The 18,056-nt window shown below is 34.0% G+C and overlaps 1 protein-coding gene across 2 annotated transcripts in view; it reads right to left on the minus strand.

Moving 5' to 3' along the window:
• The window catches only part of LOC149790437 (NEDD8-conjugating enzyme UBE2F-like), a 35,179-nt gene extending 25,364 nt beyond the window's left edge, over positions 1 to 9,815 (minus strand). The window contains exons 1-2 of one of the 2 annotated variants that reach the window (XM_089972488.1): positions 9,733 to 9,815; positions 2,547 to 2,776 (exon numbers count right to left, since the gene is read on the minus strand). The gene's annotated coding sequence lies outside the window, so the exon portion shown is untranslated. The remainder of the gene's footprint in view (positions 1 to 2,546; positions 2,777 to 9,732) is intronic. The other variant, XM_089972489.1, reaches the window with a different exon arrangement.
• Between the last annotated feature and the right edge of the window lie 8,241 nt (positions 9,816 to 18,056).

The raw sequence follows: 18,056 nt of genomic DNA on the forward strand, positions 1-18,056 counted from the left end.
CCCTACAACAACAACAACAACTATTTTGGACACAAGATTTCTTGGTAATATACAGCTGCTTCTTCCCAGACATGATTAATTCAAATTTAATGTAACACAGTCTTAAACAGGTCCAAATGTAGCTTTATTTTTGCATGCACCAAGGAAAAGTAGGTACCATATTGTTTTATAATCATTTTATAATCAAGTATATTATTACACAGTAAGGAAAGAGAGGATTTGACAAACTGTTAAGTTTTCCTTAAGGTACTACTACATAATTGTATATGATTGACCATGGGATACATTTTTGATTGAAGAGATATCCACATCTTATCTGTTTCTACCTGGTTATATACATTTGTGTTAAAAATGCATGGTTCCATATTGTTTTAGCTAGATTTTAGATTAAGTATGCCTACAATTTTCAAGAGTGGCTGTCCATTTTCTTTTAGTGCTGTTTTTATGCATTTACTTTAACTTTCAAAATGATTCATTTTGTAAAAGATCAGTTCCTTCTCCAGTTTCCTCTTCAATTTACAGGTACAAGTAATTAGTATCTAGAATGACCGCGTCTGTAACCCAGTGGTTAGAGCATCCACCTCAGATGTGGGAGGTTGCATGTTCGAAGCATGGATGAATCATACTAAAGACTTATAAAAATGGTACTAAACACTACCTTGTTAGGCACAAAGCAAAAATCCAAAACACACACACACACAGTATCTTGAACACAAATGTTGCTGCTTTATATATGAAATATCTCTCACTTTGTTCAATAAAGGTTTTTAATATGATTGAAAATAATGACTTTTTGTGATTTCCATGCACTGGAATTTTTAGCAATTTAATTTCTCCATTCTCTGCTTTTTGTTGTTGTTGTAGGGTTTAACACCATTTTTAGCACAAGATAGCCTATACATGGCGACCAGTATAATTAGTGGAGGAAGAACCCTGAAAAACCACGGGAAAAACCACCAACCCATGAGAAGCTATTGGCATGCTTTCTCACGTATCCACGTTAGCCGAGCCGAGGCTAGAACCAACGCAGACAGAGGTGAGATGGCAGTGATCAGGAACGGTGAGCGCTTTAGACCATTCGGTCACTCTGGGCCCCCTATTCTCTGCAACTATTCCAGTGGCAAGTGGTCAGAGCATATGCCTTGGAAGTGGGAGCATGTGGGTTCAAACCCCAGCCTAGTCATATCAAAGACATAATAACAGTATCTGCCTCACTTGGCAATCAGCATTAAGAGGTTAGTGTTAGGACTGGTCAGGCTGGTGTCAGGATAATGTGAGTGGATGGGACATGATGTACATGTCTGCGACATGATGCCCCAGTGCTAGACATCACTATAAACTGCCACACTGCAGACATCATAACAATATTACTGGAAAATTATTAAAGCTACAAAGTGAGATCTAAACAGAGGTACTGTACCTTACAATACAGGCAAGACAAAAATCAATAATAATAATAATTGTTATTATTATTATTATTATTGTTATTATTATTATTATTATAAATTATTATTATTATTATTATTATTATTATTATTATTAAGCACACATTTTACCATTAGACCTAAATATCCATACCAGACATTATTACCGTTATTTACTGATGGCTGCCATAGTCAAAGCAGTGTGTGACTCTCTTCTGTGTTAAGCTCATTATAAATGTTTCAAGGAATAAGTAAGAAAACTTATTTTTGAAGTAAAATATGTTACTTCAATAATATCTACCCAATCATAGTATCTGTGCAGTATGACCACAACCCTGCAAATCCAACTGTTCATGTTTTCAGCAATAAAAAAAACAAAACATGATGGGAGTCAGACAAAAATGATCTCCCCATGGATAGAGGGATTGATGCTGAGCTACTACTGAAGCTGAAATGCATGTCCTGTCAGTTTAAGATATAACAGCAAAGAGGCTGGAAGACACCGCTCCGGTGGCCTGGTGGTTAGAGTGTCTGCCTTGGAAACAGGAGGTTGTGGGTTAAAACCCCTGGTCAAGTCATATGAAACACTTACAAAAATGGTAGTAACAGCTGCCTCACTTGGCGCTCAGCATTAAGAGGTTAGTGTTAGGACTGGTCAGCCTGGTGTCAGGATAATGTGACTGGGTGGGACATCATGCTACGTGTCTGTGGCATGATGCCCCAGTGCTAGACATCACTATAAACTGCCATACTGAAGACATCGTAGCGATTTGACTGAAAATTGTTAAAAGCTATGTTAAAAATCCTAATCACACAGATTGGAAGAGTGTCACTGTATTATTTGGTAATTATTGCTACAGAAACACCCTTAATTCAAAAATTGGTTTCTTCATCAAAAATGTTAATCTATCATAATACCTTATGAGAATAGGTGAGAGGTGGAGGGAGTTACATCCCTTAACCTGCTGTAGAACCCATCTCTAATCTGCTACGGTACATAAAACAGCTTTAAATATTGTGAAATGTAAATGTCTCCAAATAATCAGACGCAACTATTAAGAAAAAATCCCCACCCCTTACAAAACCTGAAATCAAGTGGTCATTATAAAGCTGACAAACAACCTGTTCTGATGCTGCTGTAGGCCTCACTAGGTCAAACTAAGACCTCTGGGATAAAAGATCTCTGAGTTAGAAACTTGAAAAAGTCATTTCTGCCCTCATCTCATGAATTGGATAATTTCAGTTAGTAAACTGTTGTGTTGGACCCTTTGCCTCAGGGGTATCTGCAGGGGTTTGAAGTGGTTTCCCAAAATGAGCTGAGTCAGTGTGAAGAGATCTCTTCTCTTCTATTTCTACAATTGAAAGAAGAAAATGTGATACAGGTAAGACCCATTATAATGCGATGCTCGGGGTCCAAAGAATAACATCATGATATAAGCTGGATCACGTTAACAATTTTTTTTTAAAACTTCCCCAAAGAAAATGTGCATTGATATTTTAATGTCATCAATTTTAACTAACCTCTTGATCATATACTGTTTGCTTTGGAAAATTTTGGAAGTTAAGGCAACATTAAACAGTGCTCGGATTACAAATCTGCTAGGGATACAAATAACTGGCTTTTCCAGGGATGCTACAAAGAGAGGTCACCTTATATTAAAAAATGGAAGCCATGCTGCCATCGCGTTATAAGTGGAATCGCATAATCATGAATCTCGTTATAATGGGTTTTACCTGTATTTTAGGTCAGGCTTTATCATGCTTGATATGATGGGTTAAGGGCTCTTCTTATAGAACTAACACAAAACCAAATGAGTTTCTTGCATATTTTGTCTCATGAGGTTCAGGCAGTAGCCACATATGCACAAGAGCTTTCACAAACAGAGACGGAGTCCCCATAAGCAGGAGTCCCCACAAGCAGGAGCCAGTTCTTAGCAATGAAAGCAGTGGCCATCATGATTGAAAATATATATAATATATATAGCATGGATTAACAAAAAAGTTATGTACCTCACTGATTTTGCCTGATGTTACTACAATGACTACCAGTAGGAAGTATGAGATAAGCCAAAGAGGCTTTTGATTGAGGTTTGAACAGTGATTTATTTCACCAAGTCAAAACTGACGGTAGATTCTATTTTCAACACAGGGCCAAAGCCGTTGGTCGTAACTATTCAAAGTCCACCAAAGGTCAGATACGTCTTTGTTTTAGCCTATATACTTCTTCTGTGGGGACAAAATATATCTTAGATTGTGTAATTGGAAGCCTTTTACAGTGATGGATGCTAACTTTTTATCCTCAAATAGCCACATGAAGAAGTAAGCTATCTGTAGTATTGAGACATAAGCAGACTGATGGTTTTCCTGCTCACACAAATGCTAGAAAACTTTCCAATTTCCTTTGTATGATTTCAGAGCAGTAGGCCGTCTTGTATGAAGGATTCTATCCACTGCTTGCTCTAAGAAATTTTTATATGATCTAGGCATCCAGTTTCAACAGTTCCATGTCTGGATGAAACATATGCAGTTGAAGTTGCATCAGCTGATAAGAAAAAAGCGCAAATTTCCCTGCAATTTCCACCACCAAGTATAATAATTCATTTATCCATGACTTTTCCTTGGAATTTCCACTCCCATGTGTGATATCTCATTTATTCATGACTTTTTCTTGGAATTTCCACTGCCAAGTGTGTTAGATCATTTATCCATGACGTTTCCTTGGAATTTCCACTGCCAAGTGGGTTAAATCATTTATTCATGACTTTTCCTTGGAATTTCCACTGCCAAGTGTGTTAGATCATTTATTCATGACTTTTCCTTGGAATTTCCACTGCCAATGGGTTAGATCATTTATCCATGACTTTTCCTTGGAATTCCCACTGCCAAGTGTGATGGATCTTTAAACCATGACTTTTCCTACTTGAGGGGAGCAATCAGGATAAGATGGCAATCCAAAATTTGTTACTCTTTGCAAAATCTTTGTTATCAGTTGGAGGGAAAGTGTATGCCTCCTGACCATTCCAATCCATGGAAAGAGAACTGACTGCACCAGTCTTTTGGATCTGAGACTGGAAAGACAAAGGTTGATAGCTTTACATTCCACATTGCTGAAAATTGATCCATGAGCGGCCAGCCTCTGCAGACAGATTACATGGGGTGAATCAACTATTCAGTCTGGATTAGCTGATTCTGTGAGTTTGACAGTACAGTGAGTCTACACAGAATATGAGGTACTTAAACGTAGACCTGTGATGATGACACTACCTGTCAAAATCCCAAACCAGGAGGCAGAAGTATGAGGATTTGGTTCCCTTCTGAAATGAGGATGCCCTTTCCAGATATCATCTCCTTCCACAAATGAAATGCATACCTTATGGTCTTCACATAATAGTTGGCCCTGTGAAAGCCGCACACCACTAACATTCTGAAATGAAGGCAGAAGGTAGGATTCCCAGCGTATCAAACTGGCATCCATGCAGATCATAAATATTAGAAGCAACAACTGCCAAAAGCCAAATGTATCCTGAAAATGGGCTGCTTGATCCAGTGGGCAAAATTTCTGATGCCTGGGTCAAAAGAATTACCTACAATGGTCTCATAAATAGATCATCATAGACAATGACCTCATCCTTGATGGATGTGGATGATTCTTCTCTAAGGAAGATGAAGCCAGTGAATGCAAATAACAATGAAGAACATGGTGACACAGATACCTCCTGCGATGTATGTGATAGAAACCCTGATCGAATATCAATCATAATACAGTGCATCACTCGAACACAATACAGCACTTATAATTAGCTTGGTGTTGGCAAGTATTTCACCTAAAACTCAAAATAACTGAAAATGTTAAGAACTAATTATAACCTGCAGCACTTGGACTTTTCCTAGTTCTGCTGTATTCATAAACCCATCCTCTATTGTATATACTTGCATACAAGCTGGAGCCAACCACAAACTGCACAAATCCAGATCTGCTGTCTTATAATGCACTGGAAGATCTGGGTCTATGAAGTTCAAGAGAACATGGAGATAATGGCAACAGCAGATCAAAGTTGAAGTTGTTTGCAGTTGGACCCAACTTAAACGTGACTGTAAGCAGTACTTTGTAAAAAAACTGACCAATGGGTCTTGCTTTCATTTAACTTCAGTGTACCAGCATTTATAATAATAATTATCCATACTTTCATTTTTTTCTTCTTCAAATTAATGAATCATTCATTAAATCACAAATTGTTATTAGCCTCTTTCACCATTATTAAAACTTAAAAATAGGTGTGATTTTAAAGATTTTACATTGCAACTACCATAAACCATGAACGTTTCCTTTGCCTGATATATCAATGTCATCTTACAGCTTTTACCACCTTCAGCAACTTTGGCCACTGCTACCTTCAACAAAGGCATGGATTGACATTCACTAATAAAAACTGTAGGCATAGTTTTCTACTTTTTCCCACTAATAAAAAGTGTAGGCATAGTTTTCCACTTTCTTACACTAATAAAAAGTGTAGGCATAGTTTTCCACTTTCTTACACTAATAAAAAGTGTAGGCATAGTTTTCCACTTTGTTCTGATGAAAAACCACACCTAAGTGGTCAACAGGTCAAGATTTAGGGTACATAAGAAAAATGATGCAGAAAACTTGCAATTCCAGATGCAACACTGCTCTTACATAGATAGACAGATACAGACAGACAGACAGACACATACATAGATAGATAGATAGATAGATAGATAGATAGATAGATAGATAGATAGATGGATAGGCAGGCAGATCAAGTGAAGGAGAAAGTGACTACTTTATATAATTTTCATAAATTGATCACAAATCACAGGGGTACAAAAACCTTTCAACCAGAACATAAATTAACACAAACTTAATAAAACCAAAGTCAATAATGAGACAATCTGTCTAAACCCAGAGTATTAAATTGCTCTAATACTCTGTAGGCTATTGTTAGTCGTATTAGTGGTATTGGTGTTAATTCTTAATGTTGTTTATATTAGTAATATCTATATCACAGTCATAAATTAATTAAGATCTTTTAGCATTGGCTTTATATAAAAAAAATTCTTCACTTTCTTCATGCTCTTGAACTACATACATCTCCAATAAGAAATGATGGCACACTTTGACCTTACTCACTTTAGTGCCCTTCCTTCCTGTAAAGTGTCATTCACACTTATCCATAAAAAGAAATCAAAGGTGCCAAATGAAAGGAACTAGAAGAAATCAAAAGTTCTTAATTATGTTCTAATTATGTTATAATTAGTTATTAAATATGTTAATGAAACAAATAAACTAAAAAATAACTAACTTCACCATCACAAACTTTAGCATTCACAGCCACTACTACTATTACCAATATTACTAATATAATTAAAATAACCAAATGGTATTAATTATTATTTTTATTAATTATTGCCATAATTATCATGTCAGGTTTTAATTATCAGAGCTGGTCCACGGACTAACTAATTAGATAAACATCCTTAATTTTTTGTAATCCTAAGTTTCCTAATAATAATTTCTTATCTGTCAATGCCATACACATTGGCCTAATCCCTTTACATTCTAAGTAATACAGTGGAGAAAGAGTATATATTTGGTGTGTATTTTTAAGACAGTCAGATATTTGAATAAAGAAGCTGACTCCACAGAAAGCAGACATAATCAAAGGAGGATGGAAAGCAAGACTGATGGATCACTTGGCTTTGGTGGTGGAGAGCGCCTTTTGGCTGAAACTCATTGCAACATCATATGCGTTCCATAATTTCGTGGAGTTTTATTACCAGAGATATATCTAAGGTACTCAAAGATTAAGCTGACAGTGGATTAAGATGTGATTTGTGATGGAAGGGTAGGTGTATGCCATTTTCAGCATATGATAGGTCAGTATGTTTGGTGGAGGGAGAACTAAGGTTGCCATATGTCCTCTTTTTCCTGGACAAGTCCTCCTTTTCAGTCCTCCATCCAACTGGGTTTTTTTTCAATATCTATAAATGTCTGGGATTTTGCCTTGCTCATTCTTTATCAAAAAACCACTGCTGAGAAAGATGCAATCTAATGAGAAGTATGGATAGGCACATGAGGTAACAATAACAATGTAAAAAGGGGGCACCTCAGTCAAGCCGAGTGCCACCATCTTGCTATTTTTGTACAGAGAGGTACCCATCTTTACCAGGGCGCCCACTCTTTTAACTCTGATTGGATTTCATTAATAGTGTGAAAATTTATGCCATAACCTGCACAATGTAAACCATTTGTCTTTTCTTTTAAACTTTATATTATTGGTAAGAATTTGATATGGCTCAGATAAAAGTTTCTGAAAAATCCACAAAATTGTGGATCAGGGAGGGTTTCGTGCAGGAGAGGTTTTATTCATGTATCTAAATATGAAATATGTTGAGAACTTTTGAGTACTTATCATTGTTTCATGGGAATAGAGCTGTATTATAACATACCCCCCATCACATCTTTAACTGGAAATGTGTCAGTTCTCTCCCTTGAGCAACTGGTAGAGGTAGCAACTACAGAGCCTGACGTTTTATCAATAAAGTAAAACGAAATCTGTGACAACATGCAATCACCTTATCTGTACATTAAATATATATATATATATATATATATATATATATATATATATATATATATATATATTTATAGTAAAAATAAGGTGATTTATTGTAAGTAACTTTCATGATAAAACATCAGACTCCTATGTTAGCAACTATATGCTGACGGAATATACATATATTGTTGCAACTGAATAACCAGTAACCAGCTCAGTTTGTTTATATTATTACTGCTACAAGAAAGTATCGAATTAATGTAGCAGTAAAAACGATGAATACAAATTTTTACTTTTATCTTCTACAGATGTGATGTAATTGTTTTCCATTAGATGAACTTTTTAAAACTTTTTAAGGCTGTAGTAGTATCCACTATCCACTGTATAAACATCATTTGTCTGTGATTTTATAATTATTTTACCCTGTTCAAAAAGTAAGTTAATATTGTTATGACAAAAAAATATCAGCATAAAACAGCTATGCAACAAAGCAAAAACTAAATAAAAAGTATATACGGTAGAGTATTTAACTTTTCATAGGAAAATATTTGAGAGAAATAAATATTTATATAAACCTGCATTAATAAAAACAATATTTTAGATGAATTAGTCTAAAATAAATTCTACTACAGGTGGGGGGTGGGCCCGAGTGGCCGGGTGGTCTAAAGCGCTCTCCATTACGGATCACTGCCATCTGACCTTAGTCTGCGTGGGTTCGAGTCTTGGATTCATCCAATGCTGGTATGTAAGAAAGCTTGCCAGTAGCTTCCCATGGGTCGGTGGTTCTTTCTGGGGTTTTCCCAGGTTCATCCTCCACCATTAATACTGGCCGCCATGTATAGCCTATTGTGTGCTGAAAAATGGCATTAAAACCCACAACAACTACAGGTAGGTATTTATAACAAACCAGTACCTGGATGGTCTCTTTTATGTTGTCCTTATAAATTTATTTGAAAAGTAAGGTGGTGGATGTTACCATGCAATCACTTTTGTTTTTCACTTTCACATGAATAAAACATGAATAAAGACAAGCATTTCACATAATTTGGCCTTTGGATGGAACATACATTCATAATTGCAAAGTCTGAGTAATTACAACTGCACATTCTGGACTGGCAAAGGCACATTTCATCAAAATGTCCTTTTAAACACCACATACATTTGTAAAATATGCCTCAAGAACAGTCTGGTTATATTCACTAATGACTATTTCAAGATTTAACCACCCAAAAAACAATTCCATTACCGGATTTGTATTCAATATGTACACGTTACAAACAATGAAGATTTTTTTGCATGAAATAAAATACATTGAATGCACTTGCTATGAGCAAAATCAATGAAAAGTATTATATTTTTTTTTGTGCTAATTTGTGAGTTCTGATGCTCTGACCCTCACAAAAATACCATATTTATGAACCTGTCATGAAATTTCAAATTGGGCCCGTTATCCCTACATCAGGAGGAAGAAGGCTGATGAAGGGCTGGGGAAAAGAAAGAATGTCACAGTATATTATATAATATATATATTGATGGTGTATACTCACTGTTAATCATGTGTGTGTGTATGTGTGTGAGAGAGAGAGAGATAGAGAGAGATTTTGAGAGAGATTGCCAAAAGCATTTCCGGTTCTTCTCAAAAGAATAATATGTAAACCTGGATCATGTTAGTTTACATTATTTACGAATTTTTCTTTCTTTTTTGAAGGTCTGTCAAACACATTTGACATTACCTTAACTTTTGTAACATTTAACATCACATTGTGTAAAGTCTGGACTACGTTCTATGTCGCTTACGATGTCAACAATTGCACATTCGCGTGAATTGGTAAGTTAAATTTAGATTAATATTTATAATCTTTTTAACCCTACATGCAAACTCACAATAATCTAACTATCGTTTTAATATTACGGAATTAGACACTTAGTTTGTTTTGAGGGATTTTTGTAATTTTTTTATATAAGAGATGAAATGTTTGTGTCATGAGGGACTTCAAAACATACGAGTATAAAGAGAAACACGAAGCGGGAGCACTCGGAAATGCTGCATATGATGATGATAATAATAATAATAATAATAATAATAATAAAGATTTTATTTAGAGAAGGTAACCCAATTAGGTACAGAACTGATCTACCTTGAGACCTATCTGTTATGAATATATACAGTATATACAACTTGATGTGATCAATTTGGCTTGTCACTAAATAATTAAGTGATTAGAAAAATCAAAGTATCAAGCCTGGAACAGATGCACACGCATCTGTGAACATATAAACAAATATAAAATACCATCCTGCATTGAAAAATTTAACTGTGAAAATGATACAAAATTACAGAAAAGTAGGCTGTATTTATTGTACTAGAACTGTTCAGTTGTCTAAAGATTTCATCCATTTGAGACACTGATCATGGTAAGAAATGCTAGGAGTAGGAGCCTGCCTTATATCACTGGGAATATTGTTCCATACCAGTGGACCAGTATATTAAAAACTATTTTTACACTATTCATTCTTTGGCCTTGGTATAATGTAATTTGGAGTACCATCAGCATCTCTTTGGTGAAAGATATTGCTTATATAGACAGGAATGGCTTTTCTGGATACTTCATCCATAAATTTGGCCTTTCTAAGAAATATTCTTTCATGTTTTGTTCAAATCTTTATATTATTCGATGTTATAAGAAAATAACAGTCCCAGTTGGTTGATTATTCCATTTTTGTTGAATATTGCAAAGGATGATGAAAGTATTTTGCTAGTTACTCAAAGACATCATTTCCATCCTTTGTTACACTGTGTTATGACGATGTGTACTGATGTAATTAATGACTTGACTTACTTGTTTAGTAATTGTGCACTGTTAAATGCTGTCTCAGTTATTATTTGTTGTTAACCCTGATATATTATAAATTCATTTATATTCATGGGTATTAATTTTCATGGTCTTTCCAAAAAAAGGTTACATTTTCCTTGGTACTTGAATTCATAGATTTAGTATCCAAATGTTTTCACTAAAGGATCATCGTTTGTTGCATCATTAATAATTTATGTTTTCTTACAAATATGAAATCCATGAAAACCTGTAACACACATAGTTAATTTACAGTAAATGATAAAAAATAGTATATATTTATACCTGAAATACATTAAAAACGACATGGCATTTAAAGTGTTGGTATAAAGCAAATTGATATATCAATACTATGGGTACATCAAATCGTGATCCACTCATGGTGCAATAATACAAATATTCTTTCAACTGCAGGCCTATAGATCAATGATGAATTTCCACTCATTAATCATTAATGATGTATAAAAATATTGATAAAAGTATTAATAGTTCCCATTTTCTAAATGAATTTAAAATGGTACACAATTTCGTCACAATCCTTTTTTTCTGTTCCCCTCTCCCCTATCATGCATAAGGGGTAACATATGCAGAAATATGGAGTGAGAGAGAAAAACGATTTGGGTTAGATGAAAACCTTAAAACAATTTTTGCACCATGTAACCTATGAGAATATGGTTAGTTGTAATGGTATGTTTACGCTTTCCTTGGGATCTATCTACAGTGTTCATAATATCATTCAACAGATGTATGCCATTATGCCTTTAAGGAAACTGTCAGCTATTATGTAGAACATGGCAGCCTAGTGTTTCCATGCTTTTTAGACACTAGTAAGGCATTTGAGAGGGTTGATCATAGGACACTCTTTAAAAAGTTGATTGATATTAAAATACCTGTCTACATAGTTCATACTTTAGTTAACTGGTATGGCAAACAGTTGTATTATGTGCGATGGGGAAGTACCCAGCACTTTCCATGTAACGAAAAAGGTAAGGCATGGGGGTATTCTTTCCCCTTTGTTATATATATATATATAGATGAGTTAAATCATAAGCTGGGTCAGTGTTACGTGGGGTTAAGTCTGGCACCAAATGTGTTGTTTCTTAACAATTTTAGTTTCGATGATGACATATCATTGATAAGTCATTCTATTATCAGTTTAATTAAATTATTAAAGATATGCAAACAATGCGCATTAGAGAATGATATCATCTGTTATACAAGAAATCAGTATGCATGGTCTTTCAGCCAACTTCTTTCAAATTACCATCTCCTCCCCCTGTACATCTTAACAGCAAATAATGCTCTTACGTATGTCAACAGTTATACATACTTGGGTCATATTTGTAAATCCAGTTGGTCAGATAATGAAGATATGATGAGAGATTACCGATTTGTGTGTACTCGAAGAAACATGCTTCTACGTAAATTTAAGAATTGTTCACTGAATATCAAAATTAGATTATTCAAATCTTATTGCTGCACTATGTATTGTACTCCTCCGTGGACAACCTTTAGTGAATTATGAAAACAAAACTAGTTATTGGTTATAATAATAGTCTTCATTTTCTAGTAGGTCTTCCTACATGGAACAGTGCTTCCAACATGTTTGTAAATTATAATGTATTCAGTTTTAAAGAAGTAATGAGAAAGTATATATTCTCAAAGATGACAAGAATATCTAATAGTAAGAATTGTATAGTGAAAATTCATCTCTTTGGAACTATGACATTTATTGAAATTCTCATATTATTAGTAGATGGAACAAATTACTCTTTAAATGTACCATTTAATTTTATTCTTAACAATGCAGGGCACAATTAATTGTTTTAGATGTATATGTATACTTGTATGTTTGATATATATGTTCTTTTAGGTTTACAATGTTTTTACTTTATATCTATATTTTAATTCAGATGTATGGGCTATGGTAGTCTGAAATAAAGAATTCTTATCTTACTATCTTATCTTATATCAATGATACATAGTTGCAATAACTGGTTTACACTGTAAGTTAAATTTGTCGGCTATGAGGCACACATACTGTAACGTATTTAATGCTTTATTGTTGTTGTTGTTTCTTAAACCTATTATAATGTTCCAAAATTTTATTATTAATAATTAAATATGAAAATGTCCAAACAACGGCCTCTGTCTGTCTGTCTGTCTCTCTCTCTCTCTGGACCATTGTAACAAGATACAGGCAAATATCCATGAAAATATGAACATTATGGATTTTCGCTTGTGTCATATGATGATGTCTCTTGACCTATGATGATGGTAAAGTTAAGTCAAACTGTACCAAGGAAAAGGAGAGAGAGAGAGAATGTTATGGTCAGTAGTATTGTTAATTAAAGCAGAATAATAACTTAGATCAACTGTACATATATATATTAAAATGTTTTAATTACTGCTTGTTGGTTTGTCATGTCGCTTAATTTCTTTTCCATGCTAATTTCCATATGCCAGTACATGAATGCCTAAGCATTCAGTGTTTATGTGAAGCTAACATGTTCATAGTGCTCTACTTTCTACAATCTTTGATGTTTAAATCATAAGTGTGTCTTATATTGATTTAATCAATGTGAAAAAATTAAGAAACTTCAAAAGAAAACAACTTATCAATTTGAAAATTGATTGTGAACAAGAAGAAAAAGCATAGAACGACATTTCTTAGCAGACACACTTGTAGGTATGTAAATAGTTCATTCACTTGGACAATACACAGTTGCCCAAAGCATATGTTAACTCTGTTCAAAGGGCAAATATATGTATAGTGTATTTGTATGTGATATAAATAAAATATATGTATAGTACGTACACTGTACACTGTGTCAATATACCACTCATTGCATACATTTTTCATTCACAAGCCTTGTTTCCTTTTAATGAAAAATGTATACATATCATTGTATATCACTAATACAGCGTATATACTATACATATATTCTATATATACATGCATATATCTTTTGATGATGGATAATTTGTAATAAGTTCCACAGCAATCCACAGAAAACTTAGTAGTTCTTTCACAAAATTGTGGCATATATTGAATGCAGCTGTATGTCAAGAAAGGCAATAACTCTTACAAAAATCAAGGGACATGTACATCATTACATGATGCCCATAATAATATGCCAAGTTTCACAGTAAGTTATACCAAAAAAATACAAGACAAGCTGTGATCTCAAGTTTCTTTATTCAACTGCAGAACAAAAAGGGCAATAACTCTAACATATATTTTGAAGGCACAGTAATTTGCCACAATGCACATTAGTATATGATGGCCATAATATGTATAAAGTTCCGGGGGGGGGGGGGTAAATCTGGGACACAAGTTGCATTGTCAGGGTTCTGTCTGGCATTACATCTAGTTCCAAATAAAGACAACCACAGCTCTAAGAAAATCTGCAGAAGCACTGTGATTTTTGGACATGCAAATCTTCAGATGATTAGCAAGATATGTACCAAGTCTCACAATGATTCATCAAAAACTGGAGGACAAATTCTGAGGATTATACTGCATTCAGCTGCAAGACAAACATAAAGGGCAATAACTCTAACAAAAATCGTGGAAGCCTCAGAGAACTTATTGTTGTTGTAGGGTTTAACGCCATTTTTCAGCACACGATAGGCTATACATGGCGGCCAGTATTAATGGTGGAGGAAGAGCCCGGGAAAACCCTGGAAAGAACCACCGACCCACGAGAAGCTACTGACAAGCTTTCTCACATACCCACATTGGCTGAATCCGAGACTCTCCTCAAAGAACAGTAATCTGTCTATATTTACATCTTCAAATGGTAACTAAAACATGTACATGTATAAGGTGATCCATTGAAAACTTTGAAACTAATTGTGTTCATCAGATTCTGTCACTGATGCTTCTATCAGGATGAAATAGCAATAACTATACTAAATTACAGGAACATATTGATTTGTTGATGTGTGCATCTTAAGATGATGATCAGAATATTTCCCATGTTTTTGTGAGTCTAGTGAGACTATTCGCATTCACATGATTTGGTCATACACTGCATTCAAATGCGATTAAATCATTGGCAATAACTCTTATAAAAACCCGGGGACCATAGTGATTTTGTGGGACTATTTGTGCTGACAAAATTGTATCTTATAATGCATTAAGGTACAAGATGACCTCGTCAAAAACTCAAAGAAAATTTGTGGGAGAAAATGTATTTTAAATTTCTCAATCAGATCTTGCAGGGCATTGAGATCAATTATTATTACAAAAGCTTTCTCTAGTTAGCAAGCAAATTTTTACTTATATTTTGCTGCTAATGTTACTGTGAAAACATGTGTGCTGTTTATCTCCATTGCAGTATACCATATCAGCTTTACTATGCAAACATTTATGATGTTGGAATTCTCCAAGGTACTAAACACCAAAAGGGAATAATGAGTCATTCACTTTATCATTGCAGATGGTATGTATTTTTAAAAAATCATTTTGCTGAGCATTTATCATTTTTAATGAACGTTCCATTTTCAGTACAATACTAGATTCACATTTTCAGTACAATAATTGATTCACATTTTCAGTACAGTTATTGATTCACATTTTCAATACAGTAATTGTTTCTACAATATTTTCAATCACAGACAGTAATATCAGAAAATACTTAATGAGGAAATAAAAAGGTATGACAGAGAACAACTCATGGGTTTAAGAAACTGACATGGCTACTCATTTCCTAGATTTCAAATAATTGTAATAATAATAATTTCCTTTATGTGCTATAAAATATAGTTTAATTCTTTTTATACAAATAAAATATCATTTATTTCCTATATGTGCTATACAAACTTCTATACAAATAAAATCTCCTGTTATGTCCTGTATGTGCTATACAAATTGCATATCTTGTTTATTCCTGTTTGTGCTATGCAAACTGCATATCTTGTTATTTCCTGTATGTGCCATGCAAACAGCATATCTTGTTATTTCGTGTATGTGCTATACAAACTACATATCTTATTTCCTGTATGTGCCATGCAAACAGCATATCTTGTTTTTTCCTGTTTGTGCTATGCAAACTGCATATCTTGTTATTTCATGTATGTGCTATGCAAACTGCATATCTTGTTATTTCCTGTATGTGCCATGCAAACAGCATATCTTGTTATTTTCTGTTTGTGCCATGCAAACTGCATATCTTGTTATTTCCTGTATGTGCCATGCAAACAGCATATCTTGTTATTTCATGTTTGAGTTATGCAAACTGCATATCTTGTTATTTCATTATGTGCTATACAAACTGTATATCTTGTTATTTCCTGTATGTGCTATACAAACTGCATATCTTGTTATTTCCTGTTTGTGCTATACAAACTGCATATCTTGTTATTTTGTGTATGTGCTATGCAAACTGCATATCTTGTTATTTCATGTATGTGCCATGCAAACAGCATATCTTGTTATTTCGTGTATGTGCTATACAAACTGCATATCTTATTTCCTGTATGTGCCATGCAAACAGCATATCATTTTTTCCTGTTTGTGCTATGCAAACTGCATATCTTGTTATTTCATGTATGTGCTATAAAAACTGCATATCTTGTTATTTCCTGTTTGTGCTATACAAACTGCATATCTTGTTATTTCCTGTTTGTGCTATGCAAACTGCATATCTTGTTATTTCGTGTATGTGCTATATAAACTGCATATCTTGTTAATTCCTGTTTGTGCCATGCAAACTGCATATCTTGTTATTTCCTGTTTGTGCTATACAAACTGCATATCTTGTTATGTCCTGTTTGTGCTATGCAAACTGCATATCTTGTTATTTCATGTATGTGCTATAAAAACTGCATATCTTGTTATTTCATGTATGTGCTATACAAACTGCATATCTTGTTATTTCCTGTTTGTGCTATGCAAACTGCATATCTTGTTATTTCCTGTATGTGCTATACAAACTGCATATCTTGTTATTTCTTGTATGTGCTATACAAACTGCATATCTTGTTATTTCCTGTTTGTGCTATGCAAACTGCATATCTTGTTATTTCCTGTATGTGCTATACAAACTGCATATCTTGTTATTTCATGTATGTGCTATACAAACTGCATATTTTGTTAATTCCTGTTTGTGCTATGCAAACTGCATATCTTGTTATTTCTTGTATGTGCTATGCAAACTGCATATCTTGTTATTTCATGTATGTGCTATATAAACTGCATATCTTGTTAATTCCTGTTTGTGCTATGCAAACTGCATATCTTGTTGTTTCCTGTATGTGCTATACAAACTGCATATCTTGTTATTTCCTGTTTGTGCTGTACAAACTGCATATCGTTTATTTCCTGCATGTATGATGCAAGCTGCATATCTTGTTATTTCCTGCATGTGCCATGCAAACAGCATATCTTGTTATTTCGTGTATGTGCTGTATAAACTGCATATCTTATTTCCTGTATGTTCCATGCAAACAGCATATCTTGTTATTTCCTGTATGTGCTATGCAAACTACATATCTTGTTATTTTGTGTATGTGCTATGCAAACTGCATATCTTATTTCCTATATGTACCATGCAAACAGCATATCTTGTTATTTCCAGTATGTGTGATGCAAACTGCATATCTTGTTATTTTGTTTATGTGCTATGCAGACTGCATATCTTGTTATTTCCTATATGTGCTATGCAAACTGCATATTATTTATTTCCAGCATGTGCCATGCAAACAGCATATCTTGTTATTTCTTGTATGTGCTATGCAAACTGCATATCTTGTTATTTTGTGTATGTGCTATATAAACTGCATATCTTATTTCCTGTATGTGCCATGCAAACTGCATATCGTTATTTTGTGTATGTGCTATGCAAACTGCATATCTTATTTCCTATATGTGCTATGCAAACTGCATATCATTTATTTCCTGCATGTACTATGCAAACTGTATATCTTGTTATTTCTTGTATATGCCATGCAAACAGCATATCTTGTTATTTTGTGTATGTGCTATGCAAACTGCAAATCTTGTTTATTTTTTGCATGTGCTATACAAACTGCAATACAAATAAAACATCTCTTGAGAGTGACAGAGAGAAAGCACTTGAAGTGCATACATGTGTGCACACATGCAGATAGATAGATGTTTGTGATTTAGATTATTAACATAGCTTTAACAATTTTAGTCATATCATTATGATGTCTGCAGTTTGGCAGTTTATAGTGAT

This window comes from Sinohyriopsis cumingii, chromosome 10 (assembly GCF_028554795.1).
Source record: "Sinohyriopsis cumingii isolate HCF-2022 chromosome 10, ASM2855479v2, whole genome shotgun sequence".
Classification (NCBI taxonomy): domain Eukaryota; kingdom Metazoa; phylum Mollusca; class Bivalvia; order Unionida; family Unionidae; genus Sinohyriopsis; species Sinohyriopsis cumingii.